Consider the following 22,070-nt stretch of genomic DNA (forward strand, 5'->3'; position numbering starts at 1 on the left):
TGTGCCCTGACCGTGGCTGTATGCAGGGATGGGGCACCGCCACCTCTCTGGTGTTTTGGTATAAAAAACTTCTACTTATCCAATCCAATCTAAATCGTCCTGATCCTGCTGCACGCTCCATCCTCAGATCCATCCTGCAGCTGCACTCAGTCCTGCAGCTCACACCTCCCCACCAAGGCCCTACAATTCCACCACTACCAACACACTGACCCACTGTGGTGCGTTCTGTGCTCACCTACACCATGCTTCCTTTGAAGGCTTTCCCTTTTAACTGTTCTATTTTCATCCCTGTCCTCATCTCTCCCTAACGCTCCATCTTCTGCTGAAGTGTCATCTCGAAGATTTTGTTCCCAACTAATATTTCTATGGCAACTGTGTTTAATTTTGGAGCCACAGCTCTCGCTCTGCTGGGACCAGACCTTCCCCATGTCTCTGTGCCTGGTGAGGACACTGAAGCCATATGTGTATCCAAAAGACAAAGCTCTGCTGCCTTGCCCGTGGGTCGGGGCAGGCTCACCTCGTTACTTACCACCAACTAGTGAGTGCATTTATTGGCTGCAGCATGGAGTAAAGCACAAACACTTGGGAAATGCACTCAATAGAATTATAGAATCATAAGGTTGGAAAAGACCACTAAGATCATCCAGTGCAACCACCTATCCATCAGTGCAGGCTTTGGGAGTAACATGCACAGACTGGGGGAGTGAAAGTGCTGTGAAACAAGGAGAAACACGAGGGAGGCAGCAGGAAACCCCACAGAGCCCTGTGCCAGCTGCTAACGGGACAGAGGATGCTCCCCCAGGGATTTGCCTGCTCCATGTCACTGAGCAGAACCCAGGACCTCCGTGGGGCTCTAGGAAGGGAGGGGGAGGAAAACAGGTGTGGAATGCTTAAAAGAAACCCGGCTTGGTTAGCATCTGGAATGAGAAGTATTTGTGTGTGTTGCCTTCCCTGCCAGGGCTCCCTTTTGGCCAACCGAACCCTTGCAGGCATCTGAGGAATGCCAGTAGGGCTGGAGTTCCCTTGACTGGGTTGCACCGCCAGCATGCGGGGCTGCTGGGTACAGGTTGGGTCCTGTGGGCACAGCATAATGCAGAGAGTGAGCACAGCCCCAAGCAGGGGCTGCACAAGGACTAAGTGCACTTCAGCAGCCTTTATGGCACCTTTTGGTGCTTCCCCTTGCATAACTGGGGGATGTTGCGGTGGGCTCAGGTCGGTGCCCCTTGGGCAGCCCCATGCACCAGGTGCAGGCTGGGTGCTCCCGCCCAGCCCCGCTCACAATTCCTGCATTATTCCACATTCAAATGAGGGAACCGCAGAAAAATGTGGATTTGGAAGCTGAGTAACTCAACTCCCCGCAGCTGTGGCTTCGGCTGAGCTCCAGCTGCTCCCCCGCCACCAGGGCTCCACCGCTCCCTCACCAGTCCCGGATTCCTCTTGAATCTCACTTTCCATGATGAGCTCTGGCTGTGAACACAACACCAGCAGAGCAGGAAACCCAGCCCAGCGCTTTGCTGCACACGTCGTTCTGCTGTGTCCCCAGCAGTGCTGCCCAAATCACCCAAGGAAGATGCAAACTGCTGAGATCCCCTCTCACTGTGCTGCCTCAGCTGGTTTCTCCCTGCTCACCACCCAACTGGAGCCCAGCCCACGTCAGGCCGTCATGTGGACCTGGCTCTCCTGCAAAATATTTATTCCTATTGCAATAACACACATATCCCACCCCAAATCAGCCCCCTGTGATTCTATGGTCCCATCCTTTCCTGCCATGGCACTGTGGCTCAGGGCAGGTCCTGTGCAGATGATGGCTTCTCAGGGAGGATGTTCAGAATGTCTGGAATGTCTTGGATATCTGTTCCTTTCTAAGAGCTTATGATTGAGATGGAGAAGGCTGTGGTGCCAGGACATGCTGCACATCTGCCACTGGCACACCCAAGGGCACCCCATGGCAGTGGGGTACCACAGCACCCGGTGCTGCTCGCACACCAAACTCCCCCTGCCACGAGGCACAGCCCTTCTGCCCTGCCAGTAACAGCAGGCACCAGCTCTCGGCTCGACCTGCGAGCCTGAGGAGTGATCGGTAGATCCGAGGGGCCAATTAAGGCAAATCATCACTTCATTAGTTTCCTGAAATGCAGCCACCACTGAAATGAAAGACAGCAGTGCCTGCAATGCTCGGCACGGTGCTGAGCTTCAGTGAGATGCAGGGAGAGGGGGAAACTGCTGCAGCCATTGGGCGACTGCGAGGAGTGAAATGTGCCTCGAAGGGATGCTGTGTGAGTGCCCCAGGGCCACCAGCAAACCCTGGCCTGGCAGCCCAGCAAGCCACCTCTCCTTCCCGCATCTGCCTCCCTGTTTGTGACAATGCTTTGTTTTTAAGACATCTCTGCAAAAATGTTATGAAAATTTAATGGCCCCAGCGTTCCGAGGTTGGCTGCCAGCCTCTGCGATAGGAAAACTTGGTGGGGACTGACCATGAGCAGTGAGAGATGCTCACTGCTGCAGGCAATGGGCTTTGGCTCCTGCTTGCTGCTCTTTAACCTTCTCCTGGACTCACACCCAAGGAACGCCGTGGCATTTATCATGAGAATATCCTCCAGCTAAAACCAGAGTCTCTGATTATATTTACCATTTTGTAATGAATTAATGAAATTTTCCAGTGGAAAAGCGATTTTGAAACTCTCCCAGGAGCTCCCGAATGGACCCCAGCAACGTGTCACCAGCCAATGGCAGCTGTCTGACCCAGCATCCCTGAGCCAGGGCAGCCCAGTGAGCAGTAAATAACCGACCAGAGATGGCTGATCTGCAGTTGGGAAGTTTGCACTGAATCATTAAGCTACAAACCATACACTAATTGTGCTGCCCTGAGCAAGAATGATAATCCGAAGAGCATAACATTATAATAGCTTTCTTGGTATAATTAGACCCAGCAAGACAAATGGCCAAATAGAGCTGCAGCTCCTGGAGGAGGAGCTCTGCTGGGGCTCTGGGTGCTGTGTCATGCCCGTCTGTCCCATGGTTACATCCCCACCAGTCCCACACACACCGGGCACACACTTGCTCTCATTTCCCTTGCAGCTCTGGAAGCCTCAGCTCCCCATAGGACCCCCAGCCCAACATCCTCCATCGGGCACCACTTTGTAGTTAGAGCTCAGCCTGCGTGTCCCACACCCACAGCAGACCCACGTGAGTCGCACTTCCATTAAATCCAGTCAAGAACTTTTCCTTTCTTCCTCCTCTGCAAAGAAGGGCGCTGTGCGGTGTGTGCAGGCACAAAAGGAGATTTAGCAGGCACCGCTGTGACTGAGGCAAGATGTAATTAGGAGAGGGGAGGGACATTTATCACTTGCCAGAGCGAATTAGGTATCTCGGCTGCTCAAAAGGATTGAAAGCTGAGGGTGATTTTTTTTCCAATTTCTCTCTCATCTCTGATATTATTAAGTTCAGCTAGAAAACACTCAAGACAAATTGACTCATCTGAACCCATCTCTTTATAATTGTTACACATCTTAAATTGGCTTAGTTAAGGGATGCTTCGCATGGCGTTTGACAGGCTGCGTTGTCTGGGTGCAATATTAAAAATACCAAAATCAGCATGGGAGCGAGAGCAGAGCGCAGGGTATCGCCTTCCTGGGCGCTGCGCCTGAAATACGGCGTACATACGTGACTTCGAGCGCGGCTGTGGACAGAGATGAAGAGATGTTATTTCCTTTCCTATTAAGAGTGAGGCGCTTTTTCTCTTTCCTTACCACTTAGGTTTAAAGCTGAATCCCAGGGCTGAGCAGTGCCCTGGCAGAGCGCACGCAGAGGGAAGCAGAGAGGAATTGGGGCCTGCAGTTCAGCAGCGTGATCTCAGATCACATTCTCAGGGCTCAAGAGCTTTGTGAAAACCCAGAGCCAGGCAAAATAATTGCTGATACGGGAACATTTGAGCGGGTCAGGCATGCAGTAGATAAGGGATCGTGTTTCTTCTCACCCTCCCCTTGGCTTTCATGCTTCCTTTCTGCGTTGTTTTATCATGAACAGAAAATAACCAGAGAGAGGCAGAAGGAGCGAGCTGCCAGCTGCCAGGTTGGTGCTTTGCAGCCCAGTGCATTGCTCCAGAGCATGGAGAACACTTTGGGCAAGGTTTTTGCAGAATGGGAATAAGCAGGTTACCAGTCTTTCTCCATAGAATGTTAGAACCATTAAGGTTGGCAAAGACCTCTGAGGTCATCCAGTCCAACCAGCAAGCCGTGCGCCCCCACCCACCAACTGCATCCCTCACCCACATCCCCAGACCAGCAAAGAGTCACAGAATCACTGAGGTTGGGAAAGACCACCTCTGCAGGCAGTGCCCTCACCACTGCCACCAGCCATTCTCATGTCCCTTCCCACAGTAAGGGGGAGGGCTTTGGCAGAGGAGCACCTCAAAATGAATTTAATTGGGAATGGATTTCACATCCGCGTTTGAGGAATTAAAAGCAGTGTGGTTTCACAACTATGTAATGGGTTATATATATGATCTGTTAAACAGGTGTTTGAGGTTTGGCAATTATCTAATAAGAGACTCATACATATTACAGTAGATAAACTTCAATAAATATGTTCTTAATCAACTGGAGAGCACTCAACATACAATTACCATCCCTGCCACGCCATGCTGACTGGAGCAGGATGGAGCTGACGTCCTGCTGGAAGGAGCCCATGCCTTCCACTCACAGCGCCGGTTGCGGGGGTCCCTGCAGGCAGCAGCGCAGCACAGCAGCAGCACTGGAGCCACTGGGAAGGGAGTGATGCTTTGTTTGCACCATGCTGAACCCTCGCTGGTGGCTCAGTGGGATCCCATGCAGTGGGTCCAGGGCTGCACAAACCGGACCCTGCCATGGGATTAAGTGCGATGCTCGGGCTAATTTGCCTCTTTCCTAGCTCGGGTGTTAAAGCCAATTAGCACGTTAGCACTGGCTTTCCCAGCCATAAAACAGCTGGGGAGCATGGTATGGTGGTTCAGCAGCTTTCCTGTGCCCCAGAAAGCCAAATTTCACCCCAAAGTCATTCATCTCCCCGAAGAGTCATAGAGCTCCCCACAGAGCCTGCACTGCTCTGGGGGATTTCTGGGGGAGGGCAGCGACCCCTCGTCCTGGGAAGTTTTCCTTTTACCTTTCACCCACACAGATGAGCACATGTTTAAATACAGCACTGGTGCTGCTCCAGCACGGAAACGCAATCCACTCCCCTTGATCCCACAGAGCACCGACCCACAGCAACACAGCCCTCTGGCACCACCACCCCGCAGCAGATTTTTCGGGCAGTGCTTTTTCCATCATTACCAGTGCAATGCTATCGATCGCTGCATCGCTGGCTATTTAATTATTCCCTTTTATTCCCTTCAAGCAGACGAGACACAGAGCCGGGGCCATTAGCGGCTCCTGATCGAGCTGCTCCGGCCATGGCCACACCGTGCCCTAAATAGAGACCTCAAAGGGAGAAAAGCAAAGCGATGGCATGAAAGGGTCCTGAGGGTGCCCCCCCCAGCAAAAGGAGCGCACTGCAGAAAGAGCTGAGCATCCCCACTGGGTCCCAGCGGACCCGTGCAGCCCCACAGCCCCCCCGGTCTGCGCCGTGTGAAGGGAGAATAAAAGACACTCGCAGCTTTTTTTAGACCCGAGAGGAGAAGTTGTACGATCTCAGCTTATAAATAATGGAGGGGCTGATGTGAGCTCAAACCCAGCACTTATTAAATGGAAACGTCCCTGTTGACAGATGGATTCCTGTAAATTTTCTCTGGTTGAGCTCAGATGCCCGTTCTCTGCTTTGAAGCAGATGAGGTCACCCTCGCTGCAGAGAGCGCTGCAGTGAGAAGGACGGGGCTTCTCCAAAATAAAAAGAAAACAGCAATGATAGCAGCGAGACAGAGCTGAGACCTTATGGGAACCAACGCGGGTGACACGCACATCCCCGTCCCCTCCTCACCAATAGAGAATCCCTGCAGTGTCCCCAGCAGAGCCCACACGGCGCTGCAGTCCCAGCACAGCAGTAGGGCCGGGGCCGTGGGGACGCCCCGCGGTGCCCCCGCTCCCCCCGCGCTGCGCTGTGTGTTTACGTTCTGCCTTCCTTCAATTATAATTAATAGCAGCTCATTATCAGGAGGGAACCGTTTATAAGATTCAATTAGAAGCCATTTATTTTAATGCTTTTGAACACAAAATGAGTTTGATCTCAGGAAACATTTCATTAGCATAATCTTCCTGTAACGAGATCATCTCCTGAGCCCGATGCTCGCACCGGTGGGCACCAGGTGGGCAGAGCAGCAGAGGGGCCGGGCACGATGTCGCTGTGCCACCAGCATGGCACATGTCCCACTGAGCAGGGACACACGGCCATGACCAAGGTTGTGGCCCCAGGTTTGTGCCTGCAGCCACGTCCCCATTACACCATCAAATTACCTCCCAGAGATGGGTCTTTGCCATCAGGGAGAGCCAATAGCAGTGCTCTCACTGCTCTCCCCGGCTCGAAACTAGCTGCTGGAGCAGAGCAGGAGCCTTCCAGCAGACCTGCAGCACGGCTCAGGGAGAGAGTGAGCTCATTCCATTTGATGGCTTGGCTTAGGAAATTTGGTCATGGAGCAGGAATGAAAACTTGCGTCAACTCCAAGTCAAAACGCTCAGTGCAGCACAGCCGTTCTGTTCCCCAAGGATAGTAATCTCTGATTTGTTGCTCATATGGAAGATGTATTGCTTTTCCATATACCGGATGAGTTATGTATTTCATAAGCTAAGCTGTCCATACATTCAAAGCAATCATTCACCTGAGCTGCACAATGCATTGCTGTGTCGTTCGGGTACAAAATTGTGCCATGAACATATTTTTAAATGCTTGGTGTGCGTTGGAGCTATTGCATTGCAGGGAATGGTGCTCACGATGCTCTGCGACCTTCCCTGCACAAAATCTGGCAGAACTCCCCACACAGCTGGGCAGGGCAGGGTGGGGTGGGCTGCTCCATGCTATTTGCTGTTGGAGGAGGGAAATACTTTAAATGGATGGATCATACATTCTGGGAAATGTAACACATGGTGTAAAGCCATTGCTTCCCAGACGGGCTCAGCAGAGGCAACGAGTGCAGCACTCAAGGCCGGATGGCCAGGAGCTCAACGCAGCTGAACTGCAGCCCCTGGGCCAATTCATCCCCATCTGCACAGAAACAGCACCCAGTTCTGAGGTGGGAGGCACATGAGTCCAAGAGTTGGACTCCGTGACACCTCTGGGTCCCTTCCAACTTGAAATATTCTACAGTATGATGAAATACCTCATGGATAGGCATTGCCTCAGCATGAGGGGTCTGGATGCACCAACACAGGCTAAGAGCAGGACAGTACTGGTTATCGTGGTTAACAGTTCTGGTTAACAGTTAACTCTGGTTAACTTTGCCAACAGCTTCAGAAACACATCGTTGTACCAAACATTCTCATATTGAATACAGCATTACCAGCTGTCTGCCAGAGGTACCACCATGCCCAATGGAGCCACGCTGCAGGATGATGCTCATGGCACTCAGGAGGATGTCAGGGACTGCTGGGCCAAAGGGAAAATCACTATTTCAGCACAGGACAGTGCCATGCATGGGGAACAGAGGGCCTGGAGAAGCCCATGGGATTTGGGCTGGCAGTCCCCAGCTCAGCACCACCCTGCAGCCCCAGCCCCCCCGGCTGCAGGCAGAGCTCCCTGCCGTGCTCACTGCCTCCAGCAAGAAAATCCATACATGGTAGAAAAGTTTTGAAAAGGCGCAATCGTTTCGATCTCAGATAGCGCCAGCATGCTATGGAAAGAATTTCACCATTGGCAGAGCAGGGGAATCAATTTAAGGTGTTTACACAACGCAAAGCTCCCAGTGTATAATTATCATTTTATAGCCAGTCAATTGTAATTGTGATCCAGGAGCGCTGCACATGAAAATTAGCATTCACGAGCACCTCCGATAAATTAGTGGGGATTATTGAGGCGGTGTTTGCGGAGGTTTTGGTCTGGCGCTGGGGGAGGAATTAAAAATGGCAACGGTTTTGCTTCTGCAGCTGAATACGGCAGGGGCTGAAGAATTTAAAGCCGTTTAGTTCTGGAGGAGAAGTGGGATTAAAGCTATGGAGAGGGCAGGGATCTACGCTGTATTTGATTAGGAGTTTTATGATGCAAAGAAGCTTTGGGGAACGCTTCAGCTCTCCCTGCACAGGATTATAGACACCACTGTATTAATTAGCAGCATTAGGATAACACCCAGCAGCCCCGTGGGGAGATGGGGCTGCTCCCTCCTGGGGACCTCAATATATCCTGGAGGGCCACAAACCCACAGCACCCAACGCGTGTCCCTGTGGTGGGTCCGTGTCAACCCGAGAGCAGCGAGCAGCATTCCTCCCCAGCACAGCCCCGTCCTGCAGAGGTCCTTGCAGGACACCGTGCTGCTGGTACATAAATGGGGGAGCCTGCGCTGGGGAGCGGTGCTGAGCGGGGGCTGCTGTGCCTTTATCATGGTAATGCCTGGAGCCCGGTCTGGTGGCGATAATCTGCCCTTTCTCTGCCGTTTCCTCAAGGGGGTAAAGATCATGGAGCATGAACGGGGCGGATGTGCACTCTGAACCAGAAGCTGTTCTCCAGGCTATCAATCAGAGCTGCATGGTGCCCAAAGGAATGACCCCACACGGCCCTGCAGCTCTGCCCTCTGCACCGCTGCTGCTCCGCAGGACTCCTATCTGAGGACCGCAGCCCCTCCTGCAGCCAGCAATGTCACACTGAGCGCAGTGCCGGATTTCCATCTCGAACAGACTGTTCGGGGGCTGTCTGCAATATTTATTCTTGTTTTTTGTTTTTTAACATCTCAAGAACTGGTGCAGCAGAGAGCATACGTTGTCCTCGTCTCGCATGAAATGGAAGAGGGAGGCGTGCGGGCGGTGCCTCGGGGGCACCCAGCACAGCTCCTGCCCCATTCATTCCCAGTGCCATCACCTCCTCCTCCCCATGGCAGTCCTGGTGGGAAGGGGCAGCACTTCTGCGTGGCAAACTCCATTGAAAATGAGACTTGAACACGTCGGGGCTAATTGGAAGGAAAAGGGTGGGAAGCGTGAATACAAACACAACCCAAGCAAAGCGCAGTAGAACGGCAGCACCATCAGCACTGAGCTGGCTGCTCACAACGTGTGGGCTCAGGCTGTTACTGCTGCAAATGGTGAGAAGGGAAAGGGGACATTGCCGTGCTCTTCCCACCCGGCTTTTTCCCATCTGTGCCACACAACCCATCCCTCTCCATCCCAAAATGGTGTAAAAGGATGGAGAAAGAAGATGGCTAAAACATAAGCCACAGTGAATTCCATTTATTTAGGAGACATTAAATTTAAGGAAGGAGAACTGCACCCACCCCAGCCCAAAGGGAAATGAAGTTGGGAAAGACGTGATGGAACACATCACAGCAACGCCCTAAGGTTCCCAGGGCAGTTTCCATAGGAAAAACTCCTTGCCTTATACTTGTGACTGAGGCACTAATTCTTTCCATTCTGTAACAGGGGTGGAATCGGAAGTGCTCCATGCACTGGCTCCTGCAGGAGAATTTCTGACAGCCACCAATGGCTGATGAGCAAAATCCAAGAGCTCAGCAGCACGAGGACATCCAATGGCAGCTCCACACCCAGTGCTGGGAGCATCCTCTGGGAGAGAGCTCTCCTTCCATTCAAACACTCTCCTCTGCTCCATCACAGTCATGTATCTGCTGGTGATCAGAGCCAACATGGAGCACTTTGTTCCTGCAAGGGGAAACCCAGTCCCCCCAAAGGAGGGATTCTGGAGGGGTCCCTGGATGGACCATCCAGGCTGCAGTGCCACCGTGTTACATGGTGTGCCTTGAGATAACCTCCCGAGGCACAGAGCAGGAAAAACACATCTTTAATTAAGTGCTTTCAACTGAAGTTTTCATAACCGAGAGGTCCCGAACTGAGAACAAAAGCTTCCTTTCATGCAAAACAAACGTTTGATGAGGATTTTAATCAAAACCAGCACAAGTTCAGGAGGGGAAAGTGCTGTGCCAGCCACCCTATAACACTACCCCACGGGGTCAGCCCCAGAACCCAGAGGGATGGTCCTGTGGGTGGGGACTTATGGCCAGTTCCTATGGGATGCTGAGGTCCCTACTTTTCCGCAGCATCACATCACATCAGTGGAGCCCTGCAAAACCTGCACCAAAGGCCTGCTGGGGATGCAGCACACACACACAGAGATGTTTCCTTCTAATAATAAAACATTTAGTTCTAGGTCACTAAGCAAAGGAGATGGAAGAGGAGCAGGAGAGCTGTTCTGATCTCTTCTGCAGCTTTTTATAGGGGACTGCTGTGCTCAGCCGCCTGCTAACTTGGACCTGGGAAGCAGGGCTGCACGGTGCTGCTCTGCCCAGCCAACATCACCAGGTATCCCCAGCAGCAGCCGGGTGCCTGCAGGACACATCAGTGGCTCTATCCATCCCCACAGACCGTGGAGTACGAATCTAAACTTCTGAGAGTTCACGCACTCAGCGCTCCATGCACACCGATCTCTATCACGACTGCTCTGCTCGTTTCTCATCCCGCACTGCGACCCAATCAGCGAAGCAAGACCCGTGTCCTCACTGAGAGGCACACGCTCACGTCAGCCTTACAGAAAGTGTCTGCCTCGTGGCTCGCTAGCCATAACAGCAATGATTAATAATCCGCTGCAGACACTTATAATTGCGAGAGCTTCCTCTAGTGAATTTAAATAGCTTTCTCGAATTACTGCCTTTGACACAATCGATAGAGCTGAGCCATCGCTCCAGCGGGTGGCGCTGGGCTGAGCAGCCCGGACCTGTGCAGCGTGAGGTGCCTGGTGGTGGCTGGAACCGGCAGGGCAGCTCCCCTGGGGTTTGTCAGGCAGGAGTTCCACCCTCTGCCTCACATCACACGGGGCACGCAGCGCTTTGCACCCACGGCCCAGTGCTGCAGGAGGAGCAGCAGCCAGCGGGATTTCAGCAAACAGCTCCCGCCGGCAGCACGGAGGAATATTTTATTTTCTCATTTCAGATTAAAACCAGAAAGGTATAGATTTCCCACCCCCTCCCACCCTTCTCTGCAGAAAACAATAATATTTCTTCCTAATAGGTAGACCAAGCAAGAATTCATTTCGGGCTTTCAGCAAGGTGCACCGATTTGGCAAATCCCTGCTTTAATTCAATGGCCTTTCACAGAAACTTCATAAATTAAAGAGAAATGCTCCAGGCCCACCATGCAGGGAGCTAAGAGCCCTGAGCAGCCACTGGGAAAGGCAGGGCACCCAGCACCAGGATGGCTCATCCCAGCAGTGGGGACAGACCCTATTCCCGGCCCCATCCCTCTCTGCTGGGAGGGAGCCCCAGATCAGATAAAAGTAATCCCCGCGAGGTCAGCAGCAGTTTCACAGAAGAAAGAGGTTTCAATTCTCTAAGCCAAACCAAATATTGACTTTTTATTAGTGGGTTTTTCTTTTCTGCCTTATCTCATTCCCTGACCGGGACGGAAAGAACCACCCCGATGAGAACTCCGTTTCAAAGCCGGCTACCCATGGCAAATGGATAACAAATTGACAAGATTTTATGGTCAGATAAAGTCACTTTTTGTTTCTAAATCTGCATATTTCATAGGTCCTTTGAAGTGCAAAATATTTCCCTTTAATAAAAGCTGTGCTGTGTTAGCATTTAACTATTTTTTTTTTACCAGGAGAACCCTCAGCTACATCTCCCCAGAGGTAGGAAAAGAACTCTCCTGGGGTTACTAGGAGCTTCCCGTGACTCCCTGCAGCTCTCCATCTTAATGGAGATGGCTGAGCCACAGGTGGAGCCAGGCAGACCAAAGGGCATTTCTCATTCTGCTAGCACCATGTAGCAGGAGCCAGTGCTGTCCCCTTGGAGCAGAGCAGCACCACCAGGATCACTTATTTTAAAGAGTTAAATGAGCAAAATCTTGTTAGGTTGGAGACACAGGCACAACACAAAGCAGGGTTCTCCTGCCTTGGAAGGAAATGCTCCTTCCCCATGTGTGCATCCCTGCCTTCATCCCACAGACTGAATGCTGAGCAAAGCCCCTCACTGCAGGAGCACCACCGCTAACATCTCCGTGGTGGGAAGAAGGGATTAATGCTCAGAATCACCGCTTGGGTTTAGTGGAAAACATTCTTTAATTTAATCAGCATCAGGAGTATTACACACAACATGTTAGGCTAATAGATGGGGATGCTGCTGCTAAGGAATTAAAATGATCAGAAAGCAGAGGTGACACCAGGGAGGCTGGGTGGCTCAGCACCAACATGGCTCACCTCACCCTGAGGAGTCAGTCCTGCAGAGTGATGAGAGGGGTGATAAGGCTCCTTTTGGGAGTCCTGTTTTTGGAGAAGCTGGTTATTTCTCTCAGCTGGAGGTTAAGCATTGACACGAAACTGGGGCACTGAAGAGCAGCTCTGTGCCCCCACACTGGCTCATCTGGAGGAGTGGATGGTCCCAGCTGTGCCCCAAAGTGCACTGGCAGCAAAAGGCACTCCGGCCTCAGCACTGCAATAGTTACTGCTCCTCCCAGGACAAGAACAAAGATGAAGAGAACCAGTGATGAGTTCAAGGGAAAGCAGAGTTCTGGGGAAAGAGAACAAGCCAACAGAAAATGGCTGGGAACGGGAGATGCCCACTTGGGAGCACTGCAGAGAGCAGCACCTTCTGCTGGATCTCCATTATCTCCACAGCGTTCCCATTTATGGAATTGCAACACGGCCTTGCACCAAGCAGGAATGTTTCCAGAGCCCCTGGCGCCTTGGTGCAATCGCAGAATCACAGAATGGGTGGGTTGGGAAGGAGCTCAAAGATCACCCAGCACCCACCCACAGCTGTCCTTTCCTGCAGGGATGTGTCCTCTGCATGCGAGCTCCGGTGCTTCCCCCAACAGAGGGCTGTGTTGGTTCCCCAGCACCAGCACGTCTCCCTTGACAAGAACCAGTTCCTCTATTTCTTGGCTCTTGTTCTGAACGTGGGGGGAGGCTGAAGCTATCACCTGCTATATTAAGCATGATATGCAGCTTAATGGCCAAAAAGCTCAGCTCTGGCCTCCTGCCGTCTCTCCCACCCGTGCTCCCAGCTCTTAAATAATTTGCTCCCTTTAATGTTTTTATTCCAGAAGGTTTTGAGCATGGCAAAAATCCACCGTCAGCATTTATGGAAAGAGAAGGAAGCAGGGAGGCACAGGCGAGTTATCTGTACCCAGGGAAGCTTTGCTTGCAGCTCGAGGCACACAGGCACTGCATAAAGACATGGTGGATCCTCACGTCTCCAAAACTCACACCAATTTCTGGGAATGCCCCAAACCTCTGAAGAAATATAGCCTTGTTGTGACAGATCATAAATCAGGTGCCCCAAAATAAAGGCATGCTGAGCCCTGGGGTTGCTTCATCCAACAGTTGGATGGAGGCTGCAAAACCACCCTGAGCACACGCAGTGCCTCAATGTGGCAACAGCAAAAGATGGGGCAGTGCTGCAGGGATTCATCAGAGCAGGTGGAAGGGGCAGAAAGAAGGACCAGAGCAGCTGAGAGCAATTCCCAGCGAACACAGAGAGCCCTTTCCTCTATAAGCACGTTGAGAGCATTCGTTGCCAAACTAAACATTATTCTAACTGCGAAACCGAGACCATAATACGTGTCACAGTTGGAGACCAGCAGGTTTTTATAACCAAATGTGGGAAACAACAGCCACACGCTTACTGCTAACGCATGGCTGCTGCCTGCTTCCCGCGGGTAAGAGGAGGAACCCCCTGGAGCTGCTCACAGGTGGTCCCTGAGCAAAGCCACTGCTGGTGGAGGGGACGGCCCAGTGCCTGCCAGGACCTCAGCAAGGCATTGCCTGCTTCAGTGGGACTGGCAGCACATACTTTCTGCAGCTATTGACTGCATTTCCTTTATGTTTCCCCGAGGCTAGAGCAAACCTTGCTTTAAGCTCATTTACAAGAAAACCCTCCAAAGACCATCATTTACCCAATACCAGTGCCATGAATCTTCAAAATCAGCGAGCTGACTGTTTGCTAATGACTCTAAATGCGTTTGCTAACATAGTCACTTTTTAATTAGTTGGGGGGAATAGCTGTGGGTGGAGCTGCTGGAGCTCGGGATGGAAGTGAAGGGAAGGTGCCGTGCAAGGACCTGGTACAGCACAAGGGAAGGACCTGGCATCACGGCCAGCAGTGTCCCAGTGAAGCACCATGGGGTCATACCTCCCACTCTGGGAAGTGGTTCTGCCCCAGATCCTGCATTTATCCTTAATTACTTCACCAAGAAGGCTGATATATTGACCACCACATGCTGTCTGCATAGCTCATACCCTAGGAAAGATGATTTCCAAAAGCTGCCCCTGTTGCATCCTTCCAGGGGGTGGGATGCAGCTGTGGGCACCTCACCGGGGATGGAGCCGTGCCTGCAGCACAGGGGCAGCTGCTTTCCATCACCATCACAACACACAGGGCTGCAAACATCACTGCTCAGAGGCATTTTGCTAAGAAGACATTTTAATTTAAATCAATGAGTTATTGATTCCTTTTTCATGCTAGAAAGAGAGAGCGCAGTGTTTATTCCTGCCACTCGATCCGTACTTCTGATGACCTCAGGCATACTGTATAAACCTGATGTAAAATATTTCTTTTCCTAATGGGGGAGCTTTTATGGCCTTGGACCTGAGCGAGCAGAAAGTCAGCTGATAAAGGATGCCTGGATTGAAAAGCGTGGCAAGGACGGTAATTAACGCTCAGTGCACACTCTCAAATTAGCCTAGTCCTGAAGAGGAAGGAAGTGAATCACGGGCTGAACTTTTATGCAGCCTCAGGGTCTTCCCAGACACTAAGAGAGTTTCCCGGTGTGGAGGAGCTGGGGCAGGGCTGGGGCAGGGCACAGACCCTGAGCCCAGCATCGCTTTGGCAATCAGAGGGTGCGGGCACTCAGACCCTGGAGGTCAGGTTGGTGCCCCCAGGCTGTGCTGCTCTGCAGGGCCAACAGCACGCTCTGTGATGGAGTGGGGATGTGGCTACAGCAATTCCCCACCGCAGGACAGGCTCTGCAAGGAAGGGATTTTCCACACTTTTCCATGAGATACGAGCAGATCTTTGCCCGGCGCACGGAATTGCATCCTTTGAAGCCTGACTCGTAAAACAGCAACAGCAACCAAATGGCTTTGATATCTCTAACAGAGCAGAGCTATAAAACCATGAGCAAGCTTCCAAGAAGAGCTCTGCTCCCTGTGAGCCAGGGCTGTGCTGGGTGCAGGGAGCAGCCGGGAGCTGCAGGGAGCGCTGAGCCCCAAACCTTGGCACAGCCCATGGCAGAGGGATGCTCAAAGGGAACTGGGGAGAAAACCCACTGCTGCACATAGCTCCCACCCTGCACATCTGCTTGTCTCATTGCAGGAGTACATACAAAGACACTTTTGGGATGTTCCTTTTGAGAATTATTGCGTTTTAACCCCAAAAGCTGCCTCCATGTCCCACCTTTGCTGCCTGTTAGGGGGAGTCGTGTGCAAGTTGCTGCCTCCCTGCACACCAGGCACAGACCTCACTGCTCCTGTGGTATCCCCAGCATCGAGGGGGGACTGTGGGGATCAGCCCCTTCCTGCCACAGACACCCCATCCCTCCCATACCCTGCATTACAGGGATGCACAGATGGAATGCACTGAAGCAGGCAGGGCTCTGAGCGTGCCAAGAGAAGCATCTACAGGTAAAGGGAAGAACAACCCAATATAATCTGGATAGTAATCTGGAGGCTGTTTGTAGAAAAAAAAACCCTTCTGGTAATATTAAAAGATAAACGATGTGCCAATAACTTCCCCAGCACCGGTCAGAAGGCATTTCAGAGACAAGCAGGAGACGGGGCCAGGCGCGACAGTGACAAATTGGAAGTGCTGCAGACACACAGCCCTGCCAGCCAGACGCCGGGAAACGCCGTGTGTCAGCATTCACCAGTTAAACCCACAGGGGCTGCTATGAGATGGCCACCCCATGCCCAGCCACCCCCCTAAGCCCCGTGGTTGGGAATTGGGGTGGCTGCACCTGCCAGCAGGGCAGGAGGGCCCGGCACACCCACAGAGCTCTGTGGAGGTACCCTGCCAAAAGGAGGATTCCCGAGTGAACAATGGGTCTTTGTGTTGCTAGAAGGCTGATGTGGGGATGATCTAATTTTATGGATGCTCTCATCTGCTCTCAATGAGGAACAGGGATAAGGAGCACGGCAGAGCACTTAGCCAGGGCTCGGGGTGTGTAGCTGCAAGGAGGAAGGCGCAGACCTGATGCAAAACTCTCCTCTGGATCTGCCAAGGGCTACAGAGGTGTTCAAAGCCAGTGAGCATGGCCTGCAAAGGGACCTGAGCCAAGATGGGAGGCTTATGGGACCCCAGCAGGAGATGCACCTGTTGGGGAACACTAGAGCATAAAGTAGGCAAAGCAGAAGGAGCAGCAAAGGAGAAGCAGCAGCAAAGGCTCGTTCCCACCGTGCTGCAGAGAGAAGCCTCTCCCTGCAGCACACTCCATACACAGTACCCTGCAGTGCTTACAGCAAGATAGCATCAGCAGACCAAAGCAGAGGGAAAAGCACCAAGAAGGGAGTAAGGGGAAGAGATTTTGCCTATAGATGGTAGAAATGCAACATGGAGCATTTAAGATGGAGGTCAGCCACCAAATGGGGTGGTACATGGCGAACTGTGGGATGGCAGCTGTGCAGCAGGACAAGCAGGGGAGCTGGCAGAGGAGCTCTGCTCAAAGTAAGGCAAGGCAGTCAGAACACCAGAGCCAAGCCAAAAACTGGCATTCTGCAGTGCTGCTGCCATAACCTCAGTGAGCACCGTACACTGCAGAACAACAGATACAGACAAATATTTTGGAGTAGTAGAAAACCAACAACAATTTCAGCTGAACCCAATTGAATTCCTGAGCTGAATGACTCTAAACACAAAGCATATGGTTTCTGCAGAGGGAAAAACCAGACCTGAGATACAGGGTCACAGGACCTAGAAGGGCCAGAGCACTGTGGCAGATGGCTTAGTGGGTATAGTGTGGACGAGACAGTGGTTGGGTGGTCTTTTCCAACCTCAACAACTCTATGATCATTCAGAACATGGGTGCTGTGGCAGGAAGCAGCAGCAAGGAACAGCCTGAGCTGCCATACTGCAGCATCAACCTGGGAAAATGTGTGTGAGCAGCCATGGATCCCCTGCCAACACCCAGGGCTGGCAGAGATTGAGAAGAGGGCCCAGCACAGCCCCACTGTTCCCACCCAGCTATAGAATCAAGATACTGATGGAGCCATGTGAGCAGCTATTTCTCTTTCCTGCCTCAAAAAGATCTGAGACAAAACTGGAAAGGACAAACACCAAGGTTGGTGCTTTCATCAGGACTCCATGCAAAGCGGTGGGTTTGCTCTCTCTGAAGCCAGGCAGGAGTTAGTTGGGATTTGTGAAACCAAGCTACCATTTGATGGGAATGGCAAATGCCTTCAGAGATGAGTGCAGGCACATGCCCAGGTGAGGGCAGGGGCCGCCCAGGGCCATGCTGGAGTCCCACTGTACTGGTAATGTGCCGTGCCGGAGCCATGCATCACCGCAGCGCCCGGCGCGTCCCCAGGCAGCAGCTTGGGCAGCCGCCAGCGTGAGGCTGTGTTTCCACTCTCTCATACCTGGCACGGGGCTGAGCCTCCCTGAGCAGCCTAGAAAAGGAACTGAGCGCTTGGCTGAGCTGCCAACAGCCACGCACAGCTTTGTCACCCTGCAGACTGAGCGCTGTGTGCCTGCCCGCCCCGTGGGGCTGCTGCATCCCCTGAGCTTCAGAACAAAGCCTTGCAGCAATGGTTTCCCATGCAGAGGGAGAAAAGTCCCAGCGATTTATTCCTCAGACCTAAGACCCCTTCAGGAGGAGGTCTCCCACGCCAAGTCCGAGCTACAATAAGAAATAAATAAAATCACATTCATTAGTCAGCTCACTTGGCCAGGGCCATCACAAGAACGCAATAAACTTTCCATATGCCTCTGATAAACCAGACAAGCTTAAGTTACGAGCAGAAGAAAAGGCATCCGCTTCCAAAATGTCAAAGTTTGCCCCGCAGCTGGGGCCAAGCACTTGTTGTCATCGAGGCTGTGCAGGCAGCGGGCTCCAAGCTGCAGGCAGAGCAGGGGAGGTGCAGTGCTGGCCCAGTGCTCACTGCTAACAGCCCCACACAGAGCTGGACCTCACCTGGGCTGAACCCGGGATGAGCAGCCCTGAAAAGTGATGGTCCTTCAGTGCTCTAATTACAGAGCAGCAGGCGAGAGCAGGGCGTCTGATGTTCAGCAGGAAATTGAACTGCATAAGCAAGTCAGGCACAGTCCTACATGGCTCCCTGAGCAACTCTGGGAAGGCTTCCAAATTCCTGCACCATTAACATTTAAGGAATCATCTCTGAACTCTGGTAGTTAAACAGTGAGGGGAAACAGGACACTGTAAATGGATTTGTTCGGTGTAGGTCAGTCATTGGAGGGGCTGTTTAAATCAGGGCTTGCTGTTTCACAGTGACAGCAGAGGGCTGGCTCCCAGCACTCCATCACATTGCTTACCACCTTATCTTTTTGTTCTGTGACCACTATTAGGCAATGGCAATCCCTGCAGCAGGGACGCAGAGCACCCATCTGCACCCACCCCGAGGCCATTGTGATGGGCAGCCCCGAAGTGAGTGCCCACGTACCCCAAACAAGCTGGAGGCCTCTGGCCTGAACTGAACACCAGTCCAAAGCAGGGCTTCTCACCTCCCCACTTGCAATGAACGTGCCTAATGATGCATGAAAGTCTAATCTTACAAGCTCCTGACCCTCAATTCCAGCTGGACAACCAGTTCACCATCTCCCCCACCCACTCACAAGTGTGCCAGCTCCATGGTTTGGGTCTCTAAATCCAGGTATCTGATTTTTGATGGTTACTTTTTAAGCTAGACATACACAAAGTGCATCACTACGAGGGAACCACTTGGCACTGTGCAACAAAGTCAACCCGTCCCCAGTCTGTTCTCAATGTATAAAATAAAGTGGGTTGTGCTCCAGCCCTGTCAACACGCAGACTGCAGGAGGGGCACAGCGTGGGCACACAGGAACCCAACATGGTCTGTGCTCCAGGGGTGGAGGCTGCTTTGGGAAAACACATCCACTCAGAGACAGCACAAAACGCTCCTGCTCCTCTGCAGCCCCAATGTCTGCAAAGTGAGCAATTCTCCCTGCTAACAAAACCAGGGGAAAAATACCTGGCAGGGTTTTTGCACGCCCTGCCAGCACATGGTTCCAGGTGTGACACACCATGCTGTGCCCCTCTGCTTTTCCTGCTGTGTGCCAACAGGTCTGAGCGCAGGCGGTCCATAGCACTGCAGGCAGAGCCCATCGCTCAGCACCACAGGCATCCATCACCAGGTGCAGGAGGAAGAGCTGTCCCAGGATTAATGCCTCACGCTGCAAAAACAAATGGCCCAGGCTCGCCTCGATGTTCAGTTTTGATAAATGGTTTGACTTCGCCTTGACACCTCTGTAGCAGCGGGAGACCATTATCCTGAGACAATGTTTTATTCTATTGACATTATCTCTTAATTATAACGTGAGCGATATCAAAGAGAGAGCCAGGGCCCACCGATCCCTCAGGCAGAGCCTCTGCAGCTCCTCCTGTCAGGGTATCCAGGAGAGGCTTTGCCTGAGGGCTGCAGCAGGAAGGGGTTTTGTATTAAAATTGCAGAAGCAAGGAGGACTTTGGGAAGACAGAAAGGTTTTCTGCGTATCTTTAAATGAGATTTTTGCAATGGTCAGAAGGAATTTGGCATTTGTTTTACCTTAGAATGCAATTAGCATTTGGATGAAATTTGTGAGGGATTCTAAACCTCCCACTTCAGGGATTCAGGAGAGGCCCTGAGGTGAGTTACACACATACCTTTAATTCTGGGGTCTGCACCCAGTGGAGCTCCCTGAGGAGCAGAGCCCAGCATTGCTGTCAGCAGCTCCCATTGGCACCAGCTGTTTGCAATACCATTTTGCACAGAGGGAACAACCAATTGGAAAGGGAACTACGGCACTCTCATCCTTAAATTCCGAGTCAGAGGCAGCAGCACTGCAGAGCTGCCACCCTGGAAGGGGAAAAACAACAGAGAACAGCATTTTTAAATATTTAATCTGTGCCAACTTAATTAACTCACAAGAAAAAAAATGGCACAGCACCACACACAGGGATGCAGGCTCTCCAAAGCATCATGCGAGTCCCTGGTGAGACAGAGGAGAATGCATGGGAGGCAATGGGAAAACCAATCAGTGCCACATGAAACTCGTAATGCTGAAAGCTTTCCTGGAAAGCCAACCAACAGCAGCCAGTGCCTGCTCAGAGTCTGCAATTAAAGGGGAGAAATTTTTGATTTACAGCAAAGGACAGAGCCCACAGTCTGGGTGCACACAGGTCTCACAAAGAATATTTCTGATTGCCCAGGGGTGGCTTCTTCCTGAGGCAGAGGATGGTTCGTATCAGATGAAGGAGTCAGACAGCCACCACTGTGCCTTGGTGATTTATAGGCACACAGAAGGGCTGCACCAACCAGGCTTTCAAGGATTACTTAACACAGGATGAAGTAGATCAAATGCGAATGGGTGGATGGTATGCAAACAGCACGGCTGCTAAGCCCTCTGGTTTCTTTCACAAGGCTTTGAAATGGGGAAAATGTACTTTTGGGTAAGTTGTGTGCTAGGGGCACTGGGGCGTTTAGGAGCCAAAGAAAATCCAGAAGGTAGGGCTGGGGTGGCAGGAAGCTCCCTGCACTGATCATGGCACCAAACAGCAGCTTCTGGAGGCAGAGGAGTGAGCATGGGGCTGTTTAGTGGCTCTCTGGGTAGCAATCAGGGATGCATTGAGAGATAGATCTCAGTGCTCCCTATGCTGCTCCAGGGTGCATCTGGACCCAGAGCTACCCCAATTTGGAAGGATAAAAACCCAGGGACTGAGTTTGCAACAACTCTGGGAACTGCGATTTGCTGGAAAACAAGAAATCCTAATCCTTTATTTTTATTGGCACCAAAGGTCTCTTTGCTGCTCCTTGTGACATTCAGCACACTGGAAAAGCAGTGCTCACAAGGGATGCAGAACAGCTCAGTGCCTGGGCTCAGGGCACTTGGTGCAGATAGGAGCTGCGTGCTGTGAACCTGCCAGCACCAGCTCCAGCCCCTGTGTTCCCATGGATCTGCTCTGCTCCGGTTTCCACATGCGTGGCTGCAAGCCAAAGGCTTACTTGGAAAAGCAGAGGAAGTCTCCAGCAAGGCGGGGGGGAGAAAGAGGGAAATTCCTTGAAATGCTGTCTTTGGGGAAGAGATCTGCAGTTGCTGGAAATTCCTTCCCTGGAAACTCAGCTGCAAAGCTCAGCTGCCCATTGCCACCACACAATATCTCATGCTGTGAGCAGCAGGATGCTGTGACCCACAGATCCAACTGAGATTTGCGGGCACGAGGTGCAGCATCAGCTGCACCACAGCCTTTTTCCTCCATAAGAACTCATCCAGAAATTGGTCTGGATGGAAAAGGCAGAAAGCAGCAGGGTCGTGTATGTGTTCTGGCTCTTTAATAGAGCAGTGAAGACACAAGCATCGTATTCTGCTCCATACTCAGCCTGGCAGCCCAGAAACGGCACTCAGCAACAGTCACAGAGCCCCACAGTGGAGGTGAGAAGGATTGCCAGCGTGGAACCAATGCCAGCAGCTGGGGGCAGCGCCTGGCACCGCAGAGCCTTGAAGTGGCAGCAGCCAGGCCCTCACTGTGCCCTGTGGCCAGGGCACAGACCCTCCCCATCGTGCAGACACCACACACCCCCAAAGCACAGCCCTTGCCATCAGCAGCACGCCTGCAGCCTCTGGGAAAGTGATGAACTTACCAGAGGAAAAAGTCAACTTTTTGGTTTTTTAATTCCTCCAAAATAGCGCTGTGTGCTAACCCCCAGGAGCCATAGGCTGAGAGATCAAACCTTCTCCCTCAGGGGACTGATATCACCATTTGGTATCAATTTTCTATCTGACTGCT

Source organism: Phasianus colchicus, chromosome 18 (assembly GCF_987193195.1).
Source record: "Phasianus colchicus chromosome 18, bPhaCol1.hap1.1, whole genome shotgun sequence".
Classification (NCBI taxonomy): Eukaryota; Metazoa; Chordata; class Aves; order Galliformes; family Phasianidae; genus Phasianus; species Phasianus colchicus.